The sequence below is a fragment of the Dermochelys coriacea genome, chromosome 1 (assembly GCF_009764565.3).
Source record: "Dermochelys coriacea isolate rDerCor1 chromosome 1, rDerCor1.pri.v4, whole genome shotgun sequence".
Classification (NCBI taxonomy): Eukaryota; Metazoa; Chordata; order Testudines; family Dermochelyidae; genus Dermochelys; species Dermochelys coriacea.
In genome coordinates this window covers 144,441,835-144,469,784 of record NC_050068.2, presented here as the reverse complement: position 1 = coordinate 144,469,784, position 27,950 = coordinate 144,441,835, and the positions used below count along the sequence as shown (strand labels likewise).

At 39.7% G+C, this 27,950-nt stretch overlaps 1 long non-coding RNA gene across 2 annotated transcripts; it reads right to left on the bottom strand.

Annotated features, from left to right (window-relative positions):
• Positions 1 to 241: 241 nt before the first annotated feature.
• Positions 242 to 27,950, bottom strand: LOC122457701. Of its 2 annotated transcripts, none has more exons than XR_006277376.1 (3): positions 25,697 to 25,792; positions 7,739 to 7,883; positions 242 to 1,557 (listed from the first exon to the last, which is right to left on the bottom strand). It is a non-coding gene; the product is annotated as an uncharacterized LOC122457701 (long non-coding RNA). The 2 variants fall into 2 exon arrangements; XR_006277375.1 differs by lacking the exon at positions 25,697 to 25,792 and adding an exon at positions 27,820 to 27,950 and having other exon boundaries at positions 366 to 1,557.

Genomic DNA, 27,950 nt, shown 5'->3' with positions numbered 1-27,950 from the left:
GTATGAATCATGTTAATTAAATCAACACATTACTGTGAAGAATGCTTTTCAGATTTGGATAGAGGATAAAATGTGTCTGCAGTCCTAAAATGTTACACCCCCTATCCAAAATAATAATTAAAAAAAAACGGAGAGTGGTTTGGTTCTAAACAAAGATTTAATATTACTTTGTAATCAGACAGGATTACCATTTTTGTTGACAATACAAATGCACAGAAACTAATTTCTTACTTCTTTATTAGCAGCATCTTTTAATGATTAAAATGCAATAAAACATCTATTAAAAAGGAAATAGCCAATTGCCTTAAAAAAAAAACACCTAAAAAAGCTTTTTGCTTTTATTTTAAAGATAACAGGAAACGGAGCTTCCCTGCGAGCTTCATTCCAGGTGGCAGGGTCATAGTCAGAGTTCCAGATGGCAGGGGCATAATGTGAAAATTAATTTATATGAAATTTGTATTTTTGAAATCTGTGTCTGTAAAAACCTGATCCAAAGCCTGTTAGGAATAATACTGACCATATAGGGGTATTGTGAGGTTAAATCCAATAATATATGTAAAGCACTTTGGAAGCCTTGACTGGAAAGCACAACAATATAGATTCAAAGCAATTATAAATTAATATTTATTAGCGTATACCAGGTGTGACAGACATAATTTTTGGGGAACAGAGGTTCAGTTTGAGGATTTTTTGACTTCTTAAAAAAAAGAAAAGTTCATAGAGAGTCAGATAGCCTCTTTCTTTGTAAAACTGAGTCAAAATTGTATCTTAGTTCCTGCAGAACACATGATCTTGGATTAGATAATTAGGGAACTGGAATAACTAACTACATGCCCCAGGTGACCAACCTAGCTTGAAAGATAGCACAAGAAATGCATTTTGAAAAATTGCCTCCACATTTCCACAGACATTTGGATAACTGCAAAACACTGAATCAGAGAGCCTTAGGTAAATCCAGATAGCACAGAGTACAAATCAGGAGAGCTCATCAAATGTGACTCAACTTTGTATTTCAGTAATTATGGTGCTGTTCTGTACAGGCAGTTCCTCATGCACTGGGTTAGAATTGACTAAGGGCTACTGTAATTTACACTGGGCTGTAATGACCACAAGATCCAAAAACAAGCAGAGGATCAGATTGGCATGGGAACAGCCATGCCCCCTTTTCTCTAGCCCCCAGACCTGTTTTTCTCTTTTATGCTGGCAGCTGGGAGAGTGCATGGCATAAAGGTGGCTCTGTCTCACTCTAAGATTAGTCTTCTGCTTGGTGATTGTCCCTGGCTGGCTAAGACACATTCATGTACAAATAATATTGGCAGTGCAACACACATTGGCCACACTGGACTGGAGTTGCTGACTGTCTCCAAGTTCAATGAAATATAACTGTTGTGACAAAAAGACAAACACAGTCACAGAGTCAACTCAGATTTGGAAACAGGTTGATATTCTATTATATTCTAATCTACTCAGTCTTCAATTGAGTCTGGGCAGGCGTAATGGTACTCTCATTCGGTTCCTTGACAGAGGGTTCCTTTACACTCTGATGCTGCCTCTGATCTAAATGGAAAATGAAAACTGTTAGTTTCAAAAGCTGTCGCCATCTCTAGCAGCAACAAGAGTGGCCAGTGGATGAAGATTTGGTGATAAAGGTGGGATGAATCTCAAAAGATGTGTTTGGTTCAAACAACATCTCAAAAGATCAAACTTAAAACCATACATTTTGAGGATCTCTTTTCCTCCCCATTTCCCGTCTTCCAAACTCCTCACGTAACTTGCGCACTCTCTGTCCTTCAATCTGGTCCTTCTGTTCCTTTGCCAACAGCTTTTCCAGACCACTTACACACTGATCCTTACTTTGGTGATAATACATTTTGCACTGAGACTCCTTCTGGCTCTCTCTCTGCTATCCTCCGGCCAGTGAGTCTGTTCAGCTGTCTTGCATTCTGAGAATTCTTTTGGGTCAGATGTACCATACTATGCATACCTCTCTGTCCACCATAGCCCTGGGAATCCTTAGAATTCATATAGCTTTGGTGCTGCATGTAACAATAAATCCAGTTAATATAATTTTCTAAATTGGTTATCTGGCCCTAATGTTTACTTGTAATAATAAATCCAGATTAAGACTTCCTTGCTGTTGTGTTTCAACTTCCTGGAGTTACTTGTCAAGGTACTGAGACTTCATAGTAAAGCACAGAATTATGAACATATTGATCATACCTGTACTTTAAGAGTAGTCAGACATTACTGCCTAATTTTGCAAAGGCTATCCCAGATAGCCAGAGATTGAGTCTCTAGGTGGACAGTCTCCTTTTTAGTGTTCAGGTATCCTGTCCAAGAATCTAGAACAGGGAAGCGGCGGCCAGCCCATCCCTCAGCCCGTGCCGCTTCCCGCAGCCCCCATTGGCCTGGAGCAGCGAACCGTGACCAGTGCGAGCTGTGATCAGCCAAACCTGCAGACATGGCAGGTAAACAAATGGGCCTGGCCCGCCAGGGGCTTACCCAGGTGGGCCATGGGCCAAAGGTTGCGGATCCCTGAGCTAGAGGGAACGTATCTAGGATCAATTCACTTGCTTGTTATTAACATTTTCAGTGGCGTGGAAAATAAATTCTGAACAACTGGAAGAATAGCTGACATGGCAGCAATTACAGTCAAGCAAGTCATTTCATTTAATAAATCAACACTCAAAGAGATGTTCTCCTTTGTGTCAGTGTTTTATTTAGATAATAAGACCTAATGCGCAGGCCATTTTCTAGTGGTTAATGACTAGTTAGAGATATTGGGAGCTAGAGATGAAGCCAGAGAGCCACTAAACCAGTTGGTTATTAGCTCTTAGGAAATGCCCAATCCAGAGATCATTACTGACATTATAAATTGTGAGGTGGAAAACGTGTCAAAGAAAAATAAAGTAATTCCCTTTTTATGTACTGAAAAATTAATAAATGGCTTGTATGTTGCTATGGATTCAGTGTTATTTTTACAGTATTGATCTTTTCCTAGATGTCAGAAGATATAAACAATAATCTGTAGGAAGGCAAGCCATTGTTCTCAATATATCAATGTTTACAATGTCATTGTAGCCACTTTCACAATACAGGAATACAGAAGTTTCAAAGTTGTGGATACATCTGTTTTCTCGTGTGTGTGTGTGGCGATATTGTAGCTCCACAGCTCATTGTGTCATGGTGAATAAATCTCTCTCTCTGTTTGATGCCAAGTTTTTCTCTACACTGAACCACATGCACCAGTTTGTATATTCCAATAGTGATTTTTGACTTTATCAGTGAGACAATTGTGATTCCTGTATTATCATTCCCCAGTTTTCTCCTTTTAGTTCTCAGGATGTCCATGCATTCACTCCAACGAAGGAAATTGATTTTCTAAAAGTCCTTTCTTTAAGTCTTCAATATCTAGGGCTTGAAATAGCAACTTCTTCCTTGATCCATTAGCAGTTTACTAGATTGGTTCCCTCAGGAAATGATCCTTCAATGTTATTTTGAAATTCAACTTAGCACTCTTGAAAGGTGTCAGACTGACAGCACTGGAGACCAAAACCTCTGTCCATGACACAGGAATAGCAGCAGCAGCAGCAAAGATTGCATCTTCTCCATGCTATCTTCCTAAAGCCCAGAGAAATGGATCACCTCTATGGTTTAAGGGCAGTGCCATCTCAGAAAGGAATTCCTGGATAGTTGAAATGTTGACTGTGGCTTGATGTATGAGAAATTAAAAGGCAAATTAAGGCCATTTCTACACCACCGGCTAAATCAGCACTGCTGCTATCAATGTTAATTTAGTAGGTCTGGTGAAGACATGCTAAAAATCGATGGGAGAGTGCTCTCCCTTTGATTTTTGTACTCCACCTCCCCGAGAAGAGTAAGGAAAGTCAGTGGGAGCGCATCTCGCGTAGACACCGCGGTAAGTGGATCTAGCGAGGTCAACTTCAGTTACGTTATTCATATAATTGAAGTAGTGTAACTTAGATCAATTTACCACAGTAGTGTAGACCAGCCCTAAGTAAATATTGAATAGATGGGTTCATTTCATTTAAATAAAGCTTTTGTGGAGTGTAAAAAAGGCTGATCAGGGAATCATATGATTGATACTGTAAATGATTCTCACTGTTATCATGCATGACCTCCTCCTAAGACTTCAGATAAACAAGCTTTCTCCAAACCTTGACTGCCAGAATTAAAAATAAGAACACTATCTTTCCCTTTTGCCTGCTCTATCTAATCCAAACCATTCCATCTGTAAGAAAATTGAGTAAAAAAATCCAGCAAAACAAAACAAAACACAGCAGCAGCTGCCTCCAATTTGGCCTGATCCAATGTACATAGAATTCAAAAGGGAGGACTGTGCATTGTTTCCAGAAGGCATTAGATCAGACCCATAAGTTTAAAGATGTGAGGCTAGATTTTCTCCTGCACCAAAACATCAATTTGTAAAGAAAAGGAGGATGCGTGAGTGTCAGGGAGCCTGGCTGGTTCCAGGGCTGAAGTGACCTAGAACAGTGGTTGGTCTGCTCTAACTTATGTCACTGACACAGAATTTAATGGATTCTACACAAGTGGAGGATTGGTGCAGCAGAGCTCTGCTCCACCACATATCATCGTCACCTCCTTCCTGACTCCAACATACCCCCTTTCTCTCCCCAGTATTACAGGAACAGGAGAGAATAGGCACAAATACTAGGTATTTCTATGACCAGATTGCAGCTCCTTTGTGAGCAGTGGAATGGGATCATAAGGTAATAGAAAGTCTGTTCCATGATATCTGCTAAAAGCTATCCAACTTTCCCCAGGAACAACATGATCAAAAGGAGGTGGCAAGGGACAGAGTGCAGGCATGGTTCCATGCAAACTCTCATGTGCTGGTCAGCAGAATTAGCCAGCTGCATGGGGGAAGTATGCTACACTCCTTATAGGTGTTTTGAGCATGAAAGGCATTGCAGTTTCTGTGCTGCCCTGCTCACAAGGAAGCTCATATGCATTCAGCCACTGAGCAGTGATAGCAATTTTCCCCATCATACCTGAGTCTTCTCGGTGATGCATGCAGACAGATGTAGCTACTGAGATATAGTAGTTGATATTTTTCAGTTTTATTTAAACTGAGTTTGTCCCAATCTAGCTACAAATCTTTTGGTGTAAGTCTTTCAACTTCCGTCATACAGAGAGAGATTACTGATTCCGAATAAATATTAATCCATTTGTAAAAGAGAAAGAACCAAGCGCTACTTAATATAGATTAAATCTCTCTACAAAACAATTCATTTAGAACAGTTTAAATCAAATGTAAAAAACCATACACATGGGAAAAATATAAGTCCAAATGCAACATTAAATCAACCCCAAAACTCATTTCCTTATCTCACTACTGTCAATATGCTTATTGCAATGGCTTCTTTCAGTACTGAAAAAGTCTATTTCTTTATAAGATTTAATGATGCCCTTGGATTTTCAACCTGTATTTCCGCTGTGCTGTTATTGCTCACAGTTATTTTTTTTACTGAGAAACCCCCAATACTTTAAGTTATAGGATTTAATGTTGTGATTTTTAAAATAAAGATCCTTAATTGGTATTTATTTTGTCTCACATAAAAAGTAAAACCATCACAGTATATTTAAACTGCTGAACAATAAGTACAGTTTTAAAGTGTGAAGTGTATTATAAAATATCTCCTAGTTTAAAAAGGTCCATCTCTCTACTGTCATTGTGACTAGACAGTTTTATGTTACATCTTCAAGTTTAACATCTTCAGCTATTCCGTGTCTCATCATGGTGAGGAATAGCAGGCCATATTGGCAGCTAGGACTATAGAATTTATTTGTGATGTGAATAAATAAAGGCTAAAGGAAGGATATACAAGATGGCTGCTTCCATCACTGAATCCATATTCTACTCTAAAGGTTGGGATGGGGTGTTGGGGGAGGGGGGCATAGGGAAATGCAATGAAGGTACCAGTTCTTCAAAATGTGCAGCACCTGGCAGCACCATTGTGGCTCCTACAGAAGCAGTTGAAAAAGCCACATACTTGAGCTAGTGAGAGATCTTCTGCTGGAACTATTTTCCAATGGCTAATGCAATTTCATTGACACAAACATCCTATAGGAATGTGTTGATTTCAATTAAATAAATAAATTAATTAAATTAAATAAAGATTTGGGAAAGCATTTTGATAAGGTCAAAAAATTCTGTTTCATCATTTTTGTACCAAAACATTTTTTGTTTTATTTAGAAAATGTCAAAATCAAAACAAAACATTTCCATCTTATCAAAATGAAATATTTTGATTAATTGGTTTTTTAAATTTCCTTTTGTGAAAAATTTTGAAGTTCTTTGTTTTCATTATGATTTGGAATGAAAACAAATTTTGAAATCACAGACTTTCCTGTGAAATGGAATTTCAGTTTCCTTTACAACCCTCAGTAGAAAACGTCCTGAACTGTTTTGAAAATCAGTCACAAAGTGTTACTTTTGGGACTCAATCCACTTTCCTCATTCTTTTTTTCTGTTTTCTGTTTTCTGTTCTCTCTCCCTCCCCCTCTCTCTCCCCCCCTCCCCCCTCCCCATAGATAAATTTTTAAAACAAGTTTAAAAGGATTCTTGAATCTCAGTCCATTTTCATTTCTCCCTTTTTTCTCCCTTTCACAATTACTGGGCACACAAGTATGGAATCACATATGCAATCATATTCAAACATAGAGCTGGTCAAAAAAGGGACAAACAGTTGCAATTAAAAACAAAAACAATTCCCATTTTCCCCCAAATTTGAATTTAGAAAATGTAAAAAGTTCTAGTAAGTTCTATAGGAGGTTGAAAAATCCTCACCAAAAAAAAAAATCACAAAAATGTTGTCAATATTTTTTTTCTTGATCTCTTTTTCAAATATTGAACATTTCAATCAGTTCTATTCATAATAAGATTATCCCATCTGGACAGAAAATATAGTGATTGCAATTAAAAATTCACATTTCCCATCAGCTACCAGACATTAGCATTTCCCACACTTTTACCTGTACTTTAATGGGAAATAGTTATGGTAAATTTTGGCAAATATTAACTTCTTAAAAAGTTTTTATGGTAGTATTTACTATAGACATTTGATGTCATTTAAATTTGAAAGCCAATTTCACACAAAAATTGATCCACTTTTGCTTAATAAATACCCTTTTTGCTGAAAATGATAACTTTTTTAATGGTAAAGAGCTAGTTTTTGCTTATAAATCAGTGAAATTTTCTTTAGAAGGGGTTTACGTTTATAATGAAATGTGAAAATACTTAATTTTCAGTAATTTTACATATTGTTATGAATATTTAACACTTCTAATAACTTGTCTTCAAGACTATGATATGAGATTGTTAGATTGTATGGTCTAGATAACAAAGGTACAACTGCAATACTGCACTGGTTTTCAGATATTTGCAAAATATTGAAATACAACAGTCTAATATTAAAATTTCACAAGTAACTAAGCAACAATTATACACAAAAATAGACAATATATTGTGAATGAATAATCCCATGATAAATAATAAGATTGTTACAGTCTATTCACTTTATCTTTTGATTTTGAAGAAGCTTTTGATAGACCAGTACAAATGAGTTATTTTATTTGATGTTTCATGCCTGGAAAACTAAGGAAGTCACTTTAGAACCCCATCACGCATCCATTGCAATCCTTATATTCACAAATTAAATGCAATGTTCAGTAGCCTGGCTTGATGAAAATATACCTGGGATCCACCAGTAAAATGAACTTCATTGTAGTTCTAGACCTAAGTGATACCATCCTTCATTTATTACTTTGTTCAGATGATGCCAGTTTCGCTGAATCTTAGAGCAACCCAATGGTGCACTTGAATGATATGTTGAGAAGAACTGGTAAAGAGAAAATATTTTATCATCAGAAATATTTTCAGTATTTTATTATGGTAATGACAGGTTTCAGAGTAGCAGCCGTGTTAGTCTGTATTCGCAAAAAGAAAAGGAGTACTTGTGGCACCTTAGAGACTAACAAATTTATTAGAGCATAAGCTTTTGTGAGCTACAGCTCACTTCATCCGATGATGTCTCTAAGGTGCCACAAGTACTCCTTTTCTTATTATGGTAATGAAATGTGGAGGGGGAGAGTCCACATACACATCAATAGCTATCTGTTCTGGAACCCTTTAAAAAAATCAGATCAGAATGCTGGCACTCAACAAAGCAAGGGCCAGATCCACAAAAGGACTTAGGCATTGCAAAGCTGAGCTGGGATCTCCCACATCCCAGCTGAGTTCCGTAACCATTGAACTAAAGGTTAAAAGGAGGGCCTCCTACTGGCTGAATACTGTGTAGCTGGAATTTTGGGCAGGCAGGCAGGCAGGCGAGGTGAGTCAATGCCTATATTTGCCTGATTTGAGGATCTCACTGAGGCTGAGGAATGAGACAATGCATGTACCCAGAGGCAGAAATTTAGGCATGGAGGGAACTTTTATAGCAAACGTAGGTGCTGAGTGAGTTTAGGTCCTTATGGGGTTAGGTCATGCGTACACGGTTAGGCTGCAGCTGAGCATGGTTTTGTGAATATCAGTGGCACATAAATCTCTTTCTGGCTCTGGCCCGGAAAGACTTAACACTACAGGTTTGAACCAGGTAAATGACTTGCAAATTTACCCACTCAGTTCTGCCAGTATACTCCAATCTTAATTTCCAACAACCCTGCTTATTCTAGTCCTTATTCTAGCCTCTCTGAAACAGAGACTGTCAGTGGTGGATTTGTGATGTACACAAATGAAGACCTGGGTGAAGCTGTCAAACTTGTTTTCATATACTGGTCTCAGAATTTGAGTTCACAGTTTGTCAGCTGATCCATGATCTGTCCTTTACACAATGTGATCTTACACTTTATCCAGGAATCCAATATACATACTGAGCAATGTGGTGGCAAATTTTCAAAGCCACGTGTATTGCATAAGCTTCCACAATTGCAAATGCACATTTGTATGTACAAATCACATGTGCATACAACTACAAATGCGTATTGTGCAGCATGTAATGGGTTCATGGACACAGCATGGCTCCATAGTCATTAGACACAGAACTATGGAAATGATAAAACAATCCTCCTGGTCCATAAAAAGACAGCTTACACTTTTAAAATTGTCATGCAAATGGGTGATGTCAATAGTTATTTAAAATGCCAAAATTGTTGAGTACTTTGGAGTAACCTTTCATCTGTGAAAAGTAGAGAAATAGGAGTAAAATTCCTATACTAGTTAACAAAGGATTAGCATGCGCTTTGTATCATGGGGGAAATGTATCCCGTTAATGTCTAATCAATCCTCATTGATACGGAGCAGTGGGGGCAAGGGAGCTAAATTTCATGTCTCTTAGTACCTAATTCAGAAAAGCACTTAAGCAAATGCTTTATTTTAAAGCATACTGAGTCTTAAATCCGTTTGTCTTCCGTGGGACTTTAAGCATGCTGTTAAAGTTAAGCACACACTTAAATTATTTCCTGAATAAAGATGCCTTCTAGAATTGGGCCTTAAGGCAGTTGAAAAATATAGGCAATGAGCTATATACAGTGTGAGATTTATATGGAAATACAGACCTGTGATGGGATATACAAGCCCCACACTGGAGAACAAGGGGTTAAGGAGCAACTCTGGGATCAGGTGGCCCTGCCCAGCCACACCTGCAAAGTCCGCACAGGCCCGAGGTGGAGCTTAAAAGTCAAAACAGAGCAGTTCAGAAGGGGGCAAGCAGTGAAAGGGAATAGACGTCTGCTCTGAGGCAGTAACAGCCAGGTTCTCTGGTTACCTGAGACCCAACTAAGCCTGCAAAGGAGAAGCTGGTGACAATTTGGGACGAGCAGAACTTTATTTTTTTTAATCATTTAATTTACCCTGAGGGGAGAAAAGTCAGATAGGAAGGGATTTAGGGAGGCAGTTATTTAGCACCCCAAAGTACAAGACTTAGTTGTCCACCCTTGGGTTCTGGATCAGAGGATGGTACTGGGTTTTATTTTGAAGTGTTTTAGTAGCATTTATAAAGAGATCCTGAAAACTGTTCTTTCCCCAAACAAGCAACATGAGCCCAGGACCTTTGAGGACTTGGGTCGACAGCAGACAGTCAAAAAACAAAACAAACAACCTAGACCAGTGCCCCCAATTAATCTTTGCTTCTCTCCATGGTTTACACCTGCAGAGTGTAACAAGAATAAACAATAAAATGAGAGCCTGTTTTGGCCAATTTTCAATTTACATTACAATCAGTTTTGTTTTTTTTAAACAAGACCAATCATTGCTGATGGATATCATCATGAACAATTCCAGCTCCGAGAACTTTTCATCCCTATCTCTCAAGACTCACATTTCTCAAAGCAAGTACTAGTCTCAGTTAAAGCGACTGCAGCCAGCTTTTGCATAGGTGAACAAATGGGAGAGAATGCAAGGAGCCTTCTCTGACCTTGACCTTCCTAGCAGAGAAAAGCCACAATTTGAAACGTGCTCTCCTCAAAAGAGAGATTAAGGAGATGCAGTGCTCACAGATGTGCAGTAACTCCTTCAACAGGAGTCTGTGCCTGATGTGCTCGCTTTGGAAGAAATTTTTAAAACTCTTAATATTTTCTAAACTAGTTTTTTCTTTAGGTACTCCCTGGACCAGAAACTTCAAAGCAGGCTACTAGAGAGACTCCATTGGCACTCATTTGGGACAGCCTGCATATATGTCTTCTCCATTTGCAAGTTATGCAAGCCAACCCAAATGAGTGCCAATAAATCCATACACACAATCATACAACATATATCCAACTGTCTCTCTACCGAGAGAGACAAAGTGAGTGAGATAATATCATTTATAGGACCACCTTCTGTTGGTGAGAGAAACAAGCTTTCGAGTTACACAGAGCTCTTCTTCGGGTCAGAATATATCCGGAACGGCTACAACAACACTGCATGCAATCAATCATTTCTTATTATGCAGTATGCTATTTTTGATACATTGCATTGTTAATTTTTTTCTAAACTCTTCCACAATCTGCAGAAACCATTAATTGCATTGTTTCAGAGTAGCAGCCGTGTTAGTGTGTATTCGCAAAAAGAAAAGGAGTACTTGTGGCACCTTAGATACTAAAATTTATTTGAGCATAAGCTTTTGTGAGCTACAGCTCACTTCATCGGATGTGTTTTTCCACTGAATGCATCCGATGAAGTGAGCTGTAGCTCACAAAAGCTTATGCTCAAATAAATTTGTTAGTCTCTAAGGTGCCACAAGCACTCCTTTTCTATGAATTGCATTGTAAGTAAGAGCAAGCTGGAGTGGCAAGTTTTATTATAAACACGGAATTTAATGGGGGTCAACAAGATTGTATATGCTTTGAAACACTTAATGTGTGCAGAGGTGTTTGAATCTGCAATCCTGTAGGATCTTGCAACAAGGACAAGAAAAATTGTCCTTGTCTCTGAGTCACCAGATTTTTAAAATTGCATTACCTTAAATAGCACTTTGATGAAACGCAGTGCTCATTTGATGTTTATTTTTTGGCTGTTTCTAAAAAAATTTGGTTTGTTGTGGCTTTTTTTAAGTTCATCTATGAGAGGTTTGGTTTGGTTTTCAATTTTTAAAGCAGTCCTATGAAATAAAGTGTGCTGTCTCCTACAAGTGGCATAGTCAGCAGGATCCTAAATGCAGAAGGGAACATGCAGAACACAACCTGCCCCTGTTATATACATGTACACATAGTTAGGGAAAAAAAGATGGTACATGTAGGGTTAAGCTGATGCAGCTGCTTCCTTCTCTGTGTTTGACCATGGGAAGATGGAGGGCAGCTGGGGTTGGCTCAGGACGCATCCAAAGTCAGCAGAATAACTCCTGGAAAAGACTCTCATAGACCATCCCTTATTTAAGTTATCTGACTTTTCCTCGTTGGTCTCTGACAGACTGAACAAACCCAAGTATCCATACTAAAGATTTCTAAGCAAACCAATTGCAAAACACATGGAGAGTTGCACCTAGCTCCCAACACAGTACGCACACACTTAGCTTTAGTCCAAATTACCTCCTTCCTGGGGTTTGCCATTATTGTTAATTAAATACTTATGTTTTGTTGAGGCTATCAGCCTTAATTTTCTCTTGAGCTTGGCTCCCCTGTAACTTCCTTCTGCCTCTATGCATAGTTCCCTCCTCAAAAAGATGCACAAATTCTTTTAAATTCCTGGGCAGGAATTGATAGGACCCATCTGTTCTGGCTGCCAGCATGAATCAATAAAATAACTCAGCATCTCTTTGTAGTGTCTTAGTATCTGACAATGGGGTGAGTCAGTAGAAGCATACTGCATCTTTAGGCAGGATCCTAAAACCTGACAGCCTGTTACACCAATAGACACAGGGAATGTTTTGTTTTGTTTTTTTTTTCATTGCGAGTTCACTATCAGGTCCCTCAGTTTTACTGGAAGAGTGCAAACTCTCTTGTTCACTCTCCCCTTCTCTCATGCTTAAAGGCTGTACAACCTTTAAAATAATCCTGCCACTCAGATCCTTCATGTTCATCATTTATTTGTCTCCCTGAAATTCACAGCCTCTCTTTTGACATTATAAAACCCCAGTTCTTTTGTAGATTTCAGAGCTATGGATACAGTGAATAAAAAAAGAACATTTTGGTATTTCCTATTCTAAATATATATATGAAATACTTCAGTGAAGTTCAACACTTCTCCATAGTAACAGCAAGTGTTGTTTTTAAATGCCACCCACTCTATACCTTTAGGGGAAAAAAAAAAACCTCTCAAAAATGCCAGTTTTTGTTCGCCTCAAATTTATGTGAGGAGATTCCCTATCCCTTCTCTAAGTCAGATGAAACTAGAGTATCTGTTGGTAAAAAAGGGCGAAGCCTGCCACAGCATTCTAGAACCTTCTGATGCAACAGCATTCCGTTATTAAAAGAGAGCTACCAAATCATATTATACGGGTTTTGTCCGTTTATGTAAGACAAGCGGCTGACTTCTGCTCTCAGAAATGCTACTGTAAATCTAGAGTAGGTCTGCACAGGACATGGCCCAAGGTGCTTCATAGTTATCAGGGATTCAAAATCATATATGGGATCAGCGCACAAGAGGAAAGACACGCCTGGGAAAGGTTGTAGAGTGACAGCTGTAGTTCCAATGGCGCTTCCCCATTTTAAGCACAGGTAACATTTAAAAAAAAAAAAATGCTAAAATCTGTCTAAATAGAATACACTTGTTAAGTGCAAGCACTTTAAGGGAACTTTTGCTGCGATGTTCTGCAGAGGGGGAGCTTGATGTCTTGGTGGGATAATGAACAAATCTTTCAATAAGAGGAAATGGGAGTAAAAAAGTTCATAATGAATGGACTAATGGCGGATATGTCAGTTCTATAGAGACAGTAGATTTAGACAGTAAGGAAAGAAAGTGCTTTAAAATGTCTAATCCTAGCCTTATTAATTTAAAGAAAATTAGGCTATGTCTACGCTACTGCGGTAAGTCGACCTATGCTACGCAATTCCAGCTACGTGAATACCGTAGCTGGAGTCGACGTACCTTACGTTGAGTTACCGCAGGGTCTACACTGCAGGGGGGGGTCGATGGCAGAAACTCTCCAGTCAATTTACCTTACTCTTCTTGGCGGGGATAGAGTACAGGGGTCAACTGGAGAGCAATTTGCTGTCAATTTGGCAGGTCTTCACTAGACCTGCTGAATCAACCTCCGGTGGATTGATTTCAGAGTGTCGATCCCAGCTACAGTGTAGACATAGCCTAACGGAGCCCTGCTGCTGTTACACTCCTACTGTATAGGAGGAAGTGGCTAGTGCAGGGATTGGCTACCTTTAGCATACGGCCCCCTGGCAGGCCGGGCCAGTTTGTTTACCTGCCACGTCTGCAGGTTTGGCAAATTGCAACTCCCACTGGCCGCGGTTCACTGCTCCAGGCCAATGGGGACTGCGGGAAGCAGTGTGGGCTGAGGGATGTGCTGGTCACCACTTCCCGCAGCCCCCATTGGCCTGGAGCGTCAAACCGTGGCCAGTGGGAGCTTCAATCAGCCAAACCTTCTGACACAACAGGTAAACAAACTGGCCCGGCCTGCCAGGGGGCTTAACCTTTGGCACACAGCCCGCCAGGGTGCCGATCCCTGGGCTAGTGGTTCCACCAGCCCTGTCCCTGATCTCTCCCAGCCCATGCTTTGCTGTGCAGAGATACACCCACAGTCCTTGAATTCACAATATGCAAGAATCTGCTCCTACTGCAGGTCTTCCCAAATAGCGCCTCCCTTTGCATTACACAGTGTTCCATGGCAGGAAGGGCCCTCGACAACCATGAATGAGTTGGCAGGATTTGCCTCTAAATGCTAGATTCATTGGCATTGGCATATAGAGGGTTCCACAGCAAATTCTACTGTCCTTCCAATCACTGGAAAAGAGGAAAAAATGCAATGATTCGTGTAGGGATATCTATTTCCCTCAGGAGAACTGCTCTTGACAGGTACAAAACAACACTGCAGATAAATGATCAAGAGGTTCTTACAGAAGCTACAGTGAAATTAGACAACTTTTCAGAATTTCAGTCCATTTAACAAAGTGCTTCCAGTTCCCATTTCAATGCAGGTGAAACAATAAATATTAGACAAAAAATTAATCTCTATTTGGAACATATTAATCTGTAGTCAGAGCACTTATTAAATAAAAGAATTGAGGGAGGAAAAAGCAATGCAGACCTCTTGGCAGTTCTTTTCAATTAATTAGTCTTCTCTGCTGAGTACAGTTCATTAAGAAAACAGTCTTCTGTCCTCCAGCTTTCCAATATTCCCATTTTACTGTGCACCAAATATCTCCAAACTGTATCCTATGCTTTTTTTTTCCCCAATGTCACATATAAAACCATATTCTCTGCTGTTGTAAATTAGAGAACCTCAGTTGATTTCAGTAGAGCCATGCCAATTGACATTAGCTGAAGAACTGATCCAGAGCATTCTGCCCCGCAGAGATGTTGACAATACACGGAAGGGTCACTCAGGCTGGAAGCAGGCTGCAGGGTGATAGGTGAAACTGGTATAGTGAAACTGGTATAGTTTCCAAACAAAATTTGTTTCTGAACAAATTTTGTGCATCACCTCTTGCAGGGAGTTCTGAGTGCCCTGGGATAAATTCTGTTTAGAGTTGGTTTGTTTTTTCCCTTAACTTAATGGAATGTGATATAAAACCAAATATAGTTAAATCAATTTCACATAAAAGTAAGACGTACTCCATATATGAAGCATCCACATTTGATTATTAGTAAACCATACTGGATCTTTTGGAGAGAGTAGGCAGTGAACTACAAAATCTAATCAGAAATCTAATCAGAGAGATAATGCTATTTTCTCCTATTGTTGCTACACATGCACTAACAGAAGGAAAATAGGGTAGATCCAATGCACAAATACCTGAACCAATTAGACAGCAGTAGAATGTATCTGTATCTAAAAAAACAGCATTTGTATCTTTAGATACTCATATGTAGGCTCAAATTTAAAAAACCTACCTCCCCAAAAACAAAAAAAACACCACAGCAGCAACAATTTCTGTAGTAAGTCACTAGCACTCCCCCCTCTTTCCCTATTGAGGGAAATGTTCTGGAGAGGTTTTTCTTTTCCAGTGTTATGAAATCTTACTGGATGCATTCTCTCTGTAAAGTCCTAATTCAATGAAAGGGCCTGATTTGCCACTGAGTTACTCCAGTTTTCTGTCAGTGTAACACCATTAATTTCAGTGGAGTTAAACCAAGGTAAAACTGGAGTAATGTTGGGGTAAATCATCCCCAATTCTGTAGCTGACTTTGCCCCCAAATAAAAGCCTTTTCCGTATAAGTTACCCATCAGTTTGCTACCCTATAAAAGTATTAAAGATTCCCAAATTCCTGTCTTGTACACTGCATTTTAGATACATTTTAGACAGTATATTTCTTACACCTGTCTTTGTGCCACGAGTACTACAACATGGGGCTCTTTTTTTTTGGTTTCTCTTTAGGCACTTCCATAATAAACGTAAATAATAATAAAGTCAGAAAACTCAGCTATCATTGTTCTCCAGGGCTTTATGACATCTACAGTATTCCACAACGGCAACCCAAATCCCTACTCTACCAGCTTAAAATAAGGAAAGCCTTGGGGACTATTTAGGATAATAATTCTGATGGTATGGCACATGCATGTTTATTTATTAATAGTTCCATTCTATATGTTCAAAATAGCAACAGTTATTAGCAGTCTTAGCTGGTAATTCAATTTTCTGCCAACTCCCTCTGCATTTGTGGTCTCCACTTTGACACTCTCCAGTTGAAGCTTTCTGACTTTCACATCACTATCCAAGTTATCAAAGCTAGAGGAAAAGCTTTCAGTCCCACAGAGGATAAAGAAGCTTGCATTTTTATCTGACTTTTCATGAAGGGACTCCATGCTCATACTGAGATAATTTGCTAGGATATAGAAAGCACTTATACACACTGCATGAATCAAAAGTAAGATGTCACTTGCGTCATTGACTGAGAGAAGAGCAAAGTATGGCTGGGAAAAAAAAAATCTTTTTAATCTTCATATTGTCCCTTTGCTGTTTCATACGAATGTGTCAGTATGTGACAATTTCCATGAAGGATTCCACCTTTTCATGTCTAAAACACTGACTCAAATATGAACTCTCCACTGTGAAACTCTACCAGGAGTACAAAAAGTAAAAAGCTGCAACTTGTCTTCATGTCAGATTTCATCTCTTCCTTCTCCCACTGCCACTTGTTTTTATAGCTCTTACCCTGTGAGTTTCTTTGTTCAAGTCTCACATCACTACAAGGAATGCTTGGTAATGGAGGGAGAGTCTTTTGGGGAAAAGTTGGGAAATATTCCCAAATATTTGCCAAGAAATGACAAAATACCTAAGGTGCTGTGCCTTTTGACTATGAAAAAGTCATGCAGTGTTAATTTTCTATTGAAGAGTTTTGTGCAAAGAAAATAATAAACATTATTAATATAAATAGAAAACAAGGTCAGAGTAAAGACAACAAGAGGTTACATTTCTTCTTTAAATAAACAAGGATGGAACCAAAACAAAAATAAGAGGCAGTACACACTAAGGCTAGTAAAGTAAAAAATTGCACCACAGACTTTCCTTCAGCTCATCCCAATTAATGTCTTTCCTGGAGCTTTGTCCTTACATTCCAAACAAGGCTCTTTTTTGAAACCAGAAGAAGAGGTGAACATACTTGTTATTTAGGAATTCTGGATTCAGTTCCCAGTGCTGCCACCCATTTCTTGTATGTTTGTGGGCAAGTCACTTAGACCAGATTTGCAAAGGTATTTAGTCTCCTAATTTCCATTGTCACTTTCAGCCTTAACCTCTCTGTGCCTCAGTTACCTATTTGTAAAATGGAGATAAAGAATACTACATTTCTCACACCCTTTGTCGGTCATATTTTTGGGGAGGGTATTGTTTCTTCCTATGTGTTTGAATAGGCACAATGGAGCCTGACGATGGGTGGGCCTCTACATGGAGCTGTGATACACATAATAAATAATATCATTAATAAATATACATTGGACATAGCAAATTGTGTTCAGTCTTTATATGCCTTCCATATGAATCTATGAATTTTCATGAATCTATGAATCTATGCCTTCCATTCTTCACTTCACTGTGTACTAATGTGGTAGCAACAGAAAGCTCACATCACATAAAGGGCTCCTTTATTAACCTAGTGAGAGGCTAAGATCAGATGTTGGCTGGCCTCCAGGAAGTGTTCCTGGATCTATTTACTACTATTATCTTTTAAAAACATAATAAAGCAAGGAAGTAAGGCTTTCCAAAGTCAAACCCGGCAGGTGGAGCATGTATTTAGATGATACAAGGAAAATCAAGCCTGACTTTTCAAGGCATAAGTTGATCATGTATGTATGTGGAGGAGGTAGGAGGGATGGGTGGGGGGAATCAGGAAGGGATCACTCATCCCCTTAAATTTTGTATAAGTGTGTTATTGGGGATTGTCACCTTCTGAGACATCAGCTATTAGCTGCTGACAGAGGCAGGTTTCTGAACTGGATGACTCAAGCAATCTTCTTCAGTGCGATTGGAGAAAGCAATCACTTTGGCTTAAGCCTTCCCCCAGTGTAAATCAGGAGCAACTCCATTGATATCAGTAGTCTTACACTGTTATTAAACCTGTAAGTGAGATCGGAATCTGGTCCTAAGTGTTCAGTAAGTGATGCTGATAAAGTAACAGGTTATCCACTTCAGTTTTTCTTTCCCTCCGGATATTCAGCAACTGTGGAAATCTCGATACATGTACTTGCTTGATTTGGACTATTAATTAAAGTACTAGTACATTTTGAAGTTAATTTTAAACTGGGATGGTTGAGTAGGGATAGCCACTATCCCCTAGGTACTGTAGCTTTCCTTAATTACTTTGTTTGAAATATTTTGCATTGAGAGAGAGAGAGAATGAATGCTAGAGGGACACTCTTAATCATCTTCTGCTAATAATTTGATGCTTGTAAACAAGATAATTACTGCTGGCCTTTCTTTATATGTTATAGAATGGAAAAACTAATATATTTATAAGATTATTGCTTTTCAATTATTATGATTTTCCTATCCAGTTAGTATTACTCTTTAACATTAACTACTGCAGTAATTGTCAGGATTCTCAGATACTATGATGTTGCATAGCAATATAATACTCCTAAGATAGATACTGTTGTCCTGACTGAAAGAGGTAGTAGAGGTCCAGGGGCTAAAATAGAATAATACCTCCTGTAAGGATGCACCCAAAGGGGAGACACAGGAAATTGTACTTCTGCCTCTTGACTTCACACATGAGGAGTTCCACAAGTTTTAATGCTCTCTCTCTCTCTGGGTGTATTCAACACCTACCTGCAGCCACAAGATAAACTGAGATGACCATGGACTCAAATGCCAGTAATATATAGATGACACACAGATAAACCAATCCATCATTACATACAACCTAGGTTTGCCAACTTTCTAATTGCACAAAACCGAACACTCTTGCCCCTCCCCTGCCCTGCCCCTTCCCAGAGGCCACACCCCTGCCTCGCCCTTTCTCTGAGGCCCTGCCCTCATTCACACCAGTCCCCTCCCTACATCACTTGCTCTCCCCCACCCTTACTCACTTTCACTGGGTTGGGGCAGGGGGTTGGGATGCAAGAGGGGGTGAGGGCTCCAGCTGGGGGTAAGGTGGGGGGGCTAGGAATGCAGGTTTTAGGGTGTGGGAGGGGACTCAGGGCTCGGGCATGGGGTTGGAGGGCAGGAGGGGATGTGGGGTGTGGGCTCTGGGAGGTTGTTTGGGTGTGAGAGCAGGGTTCTGACCTATGGCAGGTAATTGGGTGCAGGTGGGTGCTTACCTCAGGCAGCTCCCTGTCAGTGGTGCAGGGGGGCTAAGGCAGGCTCCCTGCCTGCCCTGTCTCCATGGTGCTCCCAGAAGCGGCCACCATGTCCGGCCCCTAGGCAGAGGGTTGGCCAGGTGGCTCTGTGGGCTGCTCGTGCCCACAGTTGCCGACCCTGCAGATCCCATTGGCTGCAGTTCCCGGCTAATGGCAGCTGCAGAAATGGCACTCGGGTGGGGGCAGTGCATAGAGCTACCCTTATCGCACATGTGCCTAGGGGCTGCAGGCACAACTGGCAACCCTTATACAACCACACGACTGCCACCAGATGGCCTAGCGCTTGAATGAGATCAGCTCATGAATGAATAACAGCGGCTGAAGGTGAACTCAAACAAAACAGAGCTGATATTGGTGTGCAAAGGAAAGCACATTGAAAAATTTACTGCCATAGTGCAGTCTCCTTTAGTTGGAGTTACGCACTGATTTTTGATCATTTCAATCCTTGTTTACGAGTGTTCATGAACACCTCACTGAGACTAATGATACCAAAAAATCCCCTGGACTTCATTTTGTATTCTTAACTTACATTTTGTGTCTCTGGCTTCCCTCTTGAATAAGCAGGAGTCACTTCGCCAACTGAAAGCTGTAGGTACCTTCCCATTGGATACTATAGGTCACATGAGCACTGCAAGTAAAATGAGGTATGGCCACAAAGCGTTTCTGGGCTGAGTTCACCCAATTCAAAAATAGGTGAAAGGGTGTTGGCAGGGTCATAACTCTGAGGTGTGCAAAGTGATTAGTAATGAGCAAGTTTAAACATGTCTGGACATATCCAGGCATGCCCAAGTTTATGTTGACAGTGAGCATGTGCAGTAATTCTAAACATCTGACCATATACGACTGCGAGAACCACTGATTTAGACTATATCCTATCACCATTTAATGCTCTTTAACTTGCAATAAGGGATTTGTGTATTCTTAGAATACATTGTAGTAGGATTACATTAATGAAATATCTTTTATTTTGGAAAAATACTGCCTGTGTCAATCATTTTATTGGAAGGTTACAGCTGCGTCCTTTAATGTTTCCTTAACTGCTCTGTAAACCCATACCTCGAGAGGGACAGATTAACACTATTTCCAGTCCATGAAGTAGGAAGGAAATGTCTTTTGATGCGAGGAGGTCATTTTATTTGGAACTAAGAACTACATATAAGTTGCCAATCAGGAAGTGAAGTCATATTTGTCAGGCATCGGCACAGCACAAATCTGGGAAGCCTCTGATCTGTGGCCCAAATTAAAATTCACCAGCCTTAAGGGCTTCTGAAATTTGGCAAAGGGATTTGCTCATCTCTAGTCATTTTAATGAGTGAGAGATTGTGATATATGCAAATGAGCAAACTCTTCCCTTATGTGAGTAATGAGAGCTAAGTGTATTTCTGAGCACACCAGGGGAATTTTCAATTAGTCCCCAGCCTGAGTCCCCATGGAAGTATCAAAGGGTACCATCTGCTTTATAGGCATTAAGTGATTTATTTTCCAAATCAAAATAAGGCAAGAGAAACTACAAGAACTGGTGACAATAAAAAGGCAGTAGAAAAGAAAGAAAGCTAAATAATTTTGTTAAAGGAAGTCATCTATATAGTCTTCAAAGGCCCAATGATGATGGGTACTTCTGCAGTATATTAGACAACAAGATGGTGGAGACACTAGGGAAAGCAATTACCGAATCCAGCTTCACGTCTTCTGGTGTGTTGCTGAAGGAGAAGAGCAGTGCTGCTTGCCTTTCACAAATCTATTGGCCTGACTGTGGATAAGCACAATGTTCTGTGGTCTCGTGGCAAGGCAGGAGGTTCCATCTGTACCTGTCCACCATTCAGATACTGCAGTCCTACCAGAACAATCTCATGGGGTAAAGTCCCAGTAGTCTTGAGAACATAAGCTTTATCGGGAAAGAAAAACTGACACACCACCACCTTAAATATCAACCAACGGCATTTATAACATTCCAACCTCTTCCAAAATCCTGGATTCCTTGACTGATTGTCTTATATGCCTCCTGCTCTTCTCCTACATTTGTTCCTTCATCTCTCACACATCTCAACTCCCATTTGAGACACTCCTTACTTCACTTGTCCCCATCAGCCCTGGCTTACCACCAACCAACTGGAAATCTCTCCACCCTGCTTCCTTTTCTGGTACCTAGTGTTAGGATATAGATATTCAGGACTGTCTGTAAAGGCCTATACTCTAAGAATTTAGGTGTATTCTTATCACTTAGCTAGTTATAGTGGTATAAAAGAAAGAATCAAAATCACTGTCTGCTGGTGTAAGGGCCTTCTCTTACTGTGACAGTCTGAGGCCCTGTTCTTAGGCTAAGGCCTTTGGCTAAGCAGTAGAGGCAGCCATAAGCTGGGAAGCAACCGGTCACATCCTCACATTCCAAACTAATCACATTGAAATAAGGTGCTATTGGGTTGTTAGGAATACAATCCTGTCCTGATAATGCCTATTGCCTCCAGAGAAAGGGAAGTGCCTAGAAGATGTAAAAGGAAACTTAGTCTGATAGCATCCTGTCTGGCAAGAACTCACTTATCAATAGCTGGGATGTGAAATCCTCATTTCTGTGTTGTTCTATCATTATAGTCCCCATTTCCCTATGGTTTGTCTGTATAATCTCTGTCTGGTTCTGTGATTGTTTTTGTCTGCTGTATAATTAATTTTGCTGGGTGTAAACTAATTAAGGTGGTGGGATATAATTGGTTAAATAATCATGTTACAATGTTAGGATTGGTTAGTTAAATTTCAGTAAAATGATTGGTTAAGGTATGGCTAAGCAGAACTCAAAGTTTTATTATATAGTCTGTAGTCAATCAAGTAGTAAGGAGGGGAATGGGAACAGGGAATGGAGGTGGGGAAATTGGAATCACGTTTTGCTAAGGGGGGGAATGGGAACAGGGACACAGGTAAGGATCTGTGGTGTCAGAGCTAGGAAGGGAGACACTAAGGAAGGAAACTGGAATCATGCTTGGTGGAAGTTCACCCCAATAAACATTGAATTGTTTGCACCTTTGGACTTTGGGTATTGTTGCTCTCTGTTCATGTGAGAAGGACCAGGGAAGTAAGTAGATGAAGGAATAAGCCCCAACACCTAGCCTGACTCCTAATTCCCCTGCTGAGAATCACTTCCGCTTTCCACTTCACCCTCTGTTTTCCAGTGCTGAACCCTTCTTTAACAACTAGTCCCTAGAGTTGGGTGGGAAATGATTTTCACATCCCATACACTAGTTGGGGATGTCAATAATTTTCCCATTTTACATCAGGACACAACCGAGGCCTTCCAAAAAAAAATTGTGAAAAACCAATAAGAGAAATAACCCATTGCACAATAGCCAATGGCTCAGTACACTTATGTAGGCAGTGAGAGACCTAGCTTCAAGTCCCTGCTTCAAAGGAGCTAGGGCACAGACTTGAACCCAGCTCTCCTATATCACAGGTATCCCACAATCACAGGGCTATAGAGTCAGTTTTTTTCTAGCAAACTGTCCTGTGGGAAGTGCTTCACTTTATATAAATAATTAAATAATAGTTGTTTAACATTATCCCTCTTACCCCCTGTCAAGGCTGATTCCCTACTCTGGCACTTGGAGTGCAGAAGGTGGGGCCTGCAAGGATTCTAAAAATTAATACTGGCCACTCCAGGCTTGTTTTAAACTCCCAAGGTTACAGATTCTCTCTGACCTTGGATGGGTAGATTCTTTCACTACCCAAATGCAAAAAACCCTCTTTTGGAACAAGGAAGGCGCACTTGGGAATTTCTTCCTGTGGGGTACCCTCAAGCCCTTTCACACACACCCCGAGGGTGAGGGAATAGCTGATAAAGAAAACAAAGGAAACTAGCTGTTGCCCCCAGCTAATTAAACAATATATGCACAAACCTCTTAGGACCCCAAAAAAACCAATCCTGTTCTTAAAAAAAAAGATAAATTTTATTAAAAACAAAAAGAAAGAAAATACATCTGGAACTTAGGCTATTGCTAGATTAAAAAACCCAATTACAAAAATTAAGCATCAAGATAGCTCTCTGGAGGTTCAGCTTAAAGGTTACAAGCAAAACAAAAGCATCTGGGGTGAGCACAGAGGAGTCCACAAGCCAAAATTTAAATTTTAAATTAAAAAAACAAACAAACAAACAAACAAACAAAAAAAAAAAACAACCCTAATCATGTCTTCCTCGACATTCCCTGTAAACACTCATATTTGGGGTTTCAGATAAGTAGGTTTGAGGTATGATTTGATGTTTTTTCATACCTGGTTTTAAAGCTGCTTACAGCATTGCTGCTCTGTCTCTCTCTTTCCCAGAGAGCCACAACAGACAGAAAGGGGAAGTTTTTTCCCCATTTTAAAAAGTTCTAGCCTTCCCATTGGCACTTTTGGTCAGGTGCCCACTCCCTTCTTTTTTACTGGGCTTTTTTAAACTCTTTACAGGTAAAGCAAGGAGAGAACAGCACCACAAGGGATTTTATAGCTAACCTGCCGGCTGTGTGTCCATAAAAGGAAGCTACTCCACTCCCTCCTTTCATTTATCACTCCCTCATTTTTGTCTAGCTAATTTAGCTTACAAGCTCTTTTGGGCAAGTGCCATGATGGATTCCTTATGCATAAAATGATATACATCATAGTATTGCTATAAAAGTTAAGAATAATGATATAGATTGATTTGTAGGACTCTTACCACATCAGGAAGCACCAAATATTGCACCTCATAAAAACATTCATGTTCTGGGTATCTGGCTATTGTGGCAGGATTTATTCTGGTCTTTTTTTCCAGGGCAAATTAATAGGTCAGAAAATGTATTGCAGATATTTCCACACAGAATTTTTTACCCTCTTCCCTGAATTTCACACATATTTGCTGAGTATTTTAGTAATTTTTGTGAGCCCTTTTCATTTCTCCTTGCAAAAATGACCTTTAGCTTATGCCAAAAAATAAATCACAGGAGAACAGCAATCATTCTTTCCCCATTTTGAAGAATCATCAAAATTATCTGGCTTTCACACTTTTAAAAATGTCATAGTCCCCAATTCATTCACTGAATAGGTTGCTCCATTTTTAATCACGCTGTAAAAATATACAACCTACTAGCAGTGACAGTGATAATCCTGGTTCTTCTCAAATTGCTGAGCAATATATACTGAATTGCTGATCTCCCACAAATCCTACTGAAATCTATGGGAGCAAGAGATCCTCTGTTTCTTTGGAAACCAGAACCACTAACTTTGGATAAAAAAAATCTGTTTTAACTGTTGACATATTTCCTGCATTTCAACTTGTAGTCTCTGAACTGCAAGATGGTTCACTTCTATCTTGTCAGAATACCATGACCAATAATGGCCAAGAGACAAGTTTCCAAAACTTTCATTTTCTTATTGTTTGTCATATTCTCTTTCACTGTGATACTATTTAGATGAAGTTATCAAAAGTCTTTCCTCCAGCCAGGATGTCATCTGTAACAAAACAAAACTATGTTCCTTATGTGCTGAGACACCAGGATTATGTTTTAAGTGGCAGTTGGTGTTTACAATTACATGGATCCCTGACACCATGCATATATCTTTAATTTAGTCACTAATATTCAGGTTAATTGAATAAGCTCCAGTCCAATGTCATTTTTTCTCTACTCCTAGCTGTCCTCTCTCTGATTTATAAAATCATCTTCTTACACTGAGCTATCTAAGCACTTTCCCCCTTGTCAAAGTTCCTTCCCCACTCTGAACTCTAGGGTACAGATGTGGGGACCTGCATGAAAACCCGCTTATTTTCACCAGTTTAGGTTAAAACTTCTCCAAGGTACAAACTATTTTTCCTTTTGTCCCTGGACTTCATTGCTGCTACCACCAAGCATCTAATAAATATAACCGGGAAGGAGCACACTTGGAAACATCTTCACCCCCCCCCCAAAGTCCTACACCCCTTTTCTGGGGCAGGCTTGATAAAAATCCTCACCAATTTGCATAGGTGAACACAGACCCAAACCCTTAGATGTTAAGAACAATGAAAAAGCAATCAGGTTCTTAAAAGAAGAATTTTAATTAAAGAAAAAGTAAAAGAATCACCTCTGTAAAATCAGGATGGTAAATACCTTACAGGGTAATCAGATTCAAAACAGAGAATGCCTCTAGGCAAAACCTTAAGTTACAAAAAGACACAAAAACAGGAATATACATTCCATTCAGCACAACTTATTTTACCAGCCATTTAAACAAAACAGAATCTAACGCATATCTAACTAGATTGCTTACTAACCCTTTACAGGAGTTCTGACCTGCATTCCTGCTCTGGTCCTGGCAAAAGCAACACGCAGACAGAGAGAACCCTTTGTTCCCCCCCAGCTTTGAAAGAATCTTGTCTCCTCATTGGTCATTTTGGTCAGGTGCCAGAGAGGTTATCTTTAGCTTCTTAACCCTTTACAGGTGAAAGGGTTTTTCCTCTGGCTAGGAGGGATTTAAAGGTGGTTAGCCTTCCCTTTATATTTATGACACCCCTCATCCCCCAAAAAGTTATCCGAATCAATCAGTGTTTATGACGTGTAGGATGCAAGAAAACATTTTTAGTGGCTGTTTATTAAGTGTTGTCATCAGTAGAGATGTAGAAAATATTTAATGGCATCCCATCACATCAATATTTTATTTTGTTTTGATCCATCTAAATTTAAATCCCCTGAGTTTCAATATGCTTTTTAGTTTCAAAACCCTAAAAATCCTATTGATAGAGCATCCCTTATGTGTTCAGAACTCCCACTGTAAGCCATAAGCATATAAGGGCTGCAGGATCAGAACCCACAATAGTTACCCACCCAGGGGTGGTTTTCTTAGAACCTTAATTTGAATTTCCAGGCACAAGTGGATTTAAAACCTTAAATAAATTATTGTAGAGCCTTGCACTGAAAATGATTTTTTTAAAGAAATCCTACAAAAAATGCATTCCCTAAAATGGGCTTCCAAACCCCTGCATTCTTCACTGCTCCAAACCACGGCTTATGAGGCAATAATTTATATAGTAAATTTAGTTTACGTAGTAAACATACTAGTATGTGATGAACTCTTGCAGGCAACAAAGAAGAAAAGAGACTGGCTAAATAATTTAAAGTAGCACAGTGCACATGGACTCTAGTCTCAGTCTCTTGGATAACACCACAACTTTGGGCTTTTTTATGGAAAGTTTTAACTCCCTTGAAAAGCTAACTTTTCCTTGGAATAGGCTGTCCAGTAATGCCACCAATAAGGATTTGTGCCTTTGAGAAGCCTCAGGATATATATTTGCTAAAGCAGCCCTAAGATGAGACATATTCATCACTATTGTTCAGCAACAGTGAATCTTATTAGGCGACTGTGTGTCTCTCAATTAGCAATAGTAATATTTCAGATTAACAGAAGCAGAATGATGCATAAGTGTACTCTTTCAATGGACGGCATACAATTATGGGGAGATTGCAGATAAGTTTGGGAAGCTAACTAAAGTAACTGATTCTGAATTAGTTGTGCAGCCAAATTCATAATGAAGTGAGTGGGAATTTTGGGTGAGCAAGCAGTCCAGAACTGAACTCCCAAGGGTGGGACAAAGTCAAATTTGTGATTATCTTCACATTATGAAAACTATAACAAATCCATTTTTTGCTGAAATTGGTATCTCTAGCCTTTTTTGTATCAAAGTGCTAGCTAGCAACCTAAAGGAGAATGTCAGTTAATATTTGTAGTAGTCCTTCTTTAAAGCCTATAAACAAAAGGTTTTGATCTTTGATCTACAAATAATGTTAGCCCCTCCTTTACAGGGAGAAGCTTAAAGTCTAAAGTTTGTCTACACTACGGACCTTACAGCGGCACAGTTGTACCACTGTACAGGTCTCCTGTGTAGCCGCTCTTTGCCGGTAGGAGAGAGCTCTCCTGCCAGCATAATTAAACCACCCCAAAAGAGCAGCATGAGCTATGTCGACATAGCACTGTCCACACCAGCACTTTTGCCAGTGAAACTTATGTTGGTCGGGGTGTGTTCTTTTCACACCCTTGAGCAACAAAAGTTTTACTGGCAAAAGTGATATGTAGACAAAGCTTAAATGAATTAAGCAGAAGTAGGAGCCTGTACAGCTGCAGTAATGTAGTGTAAACCTTTAGGGCCAAATTCTACTTTCTTTGAAATCAGTGGCAAAATTCCCATTTTTGTCAATTAGACCAAGATTTGACCATTAACTCCAGGCTTTTCTTTCTTTCTGAGCCATGCAGTACAGTTTCTCTGGCACAGGCATGGAGTTTACAGCTGTGTTGGAGAGCTCATAAGCAGAAGCATCAGGAAGAGGGGAAGGATGAGTGAATTCCGCCATCTGCCCGGTCTCTGGACACCTTGAAGCTTGCTTAGGGGGATCACAGTAGAGCAACAGAGCAGTCTACTTACTTCTTGCCAGCTGGATCTTTGTGGGCCCCATGAAGGCCCCACTACTACTGCCATGAAGGTGGCAATCCAATTCCACAAAAAGGCAATAGGAACATAACCTCCCACTGCCTCCATGTGCAGTTTAGGGCTTC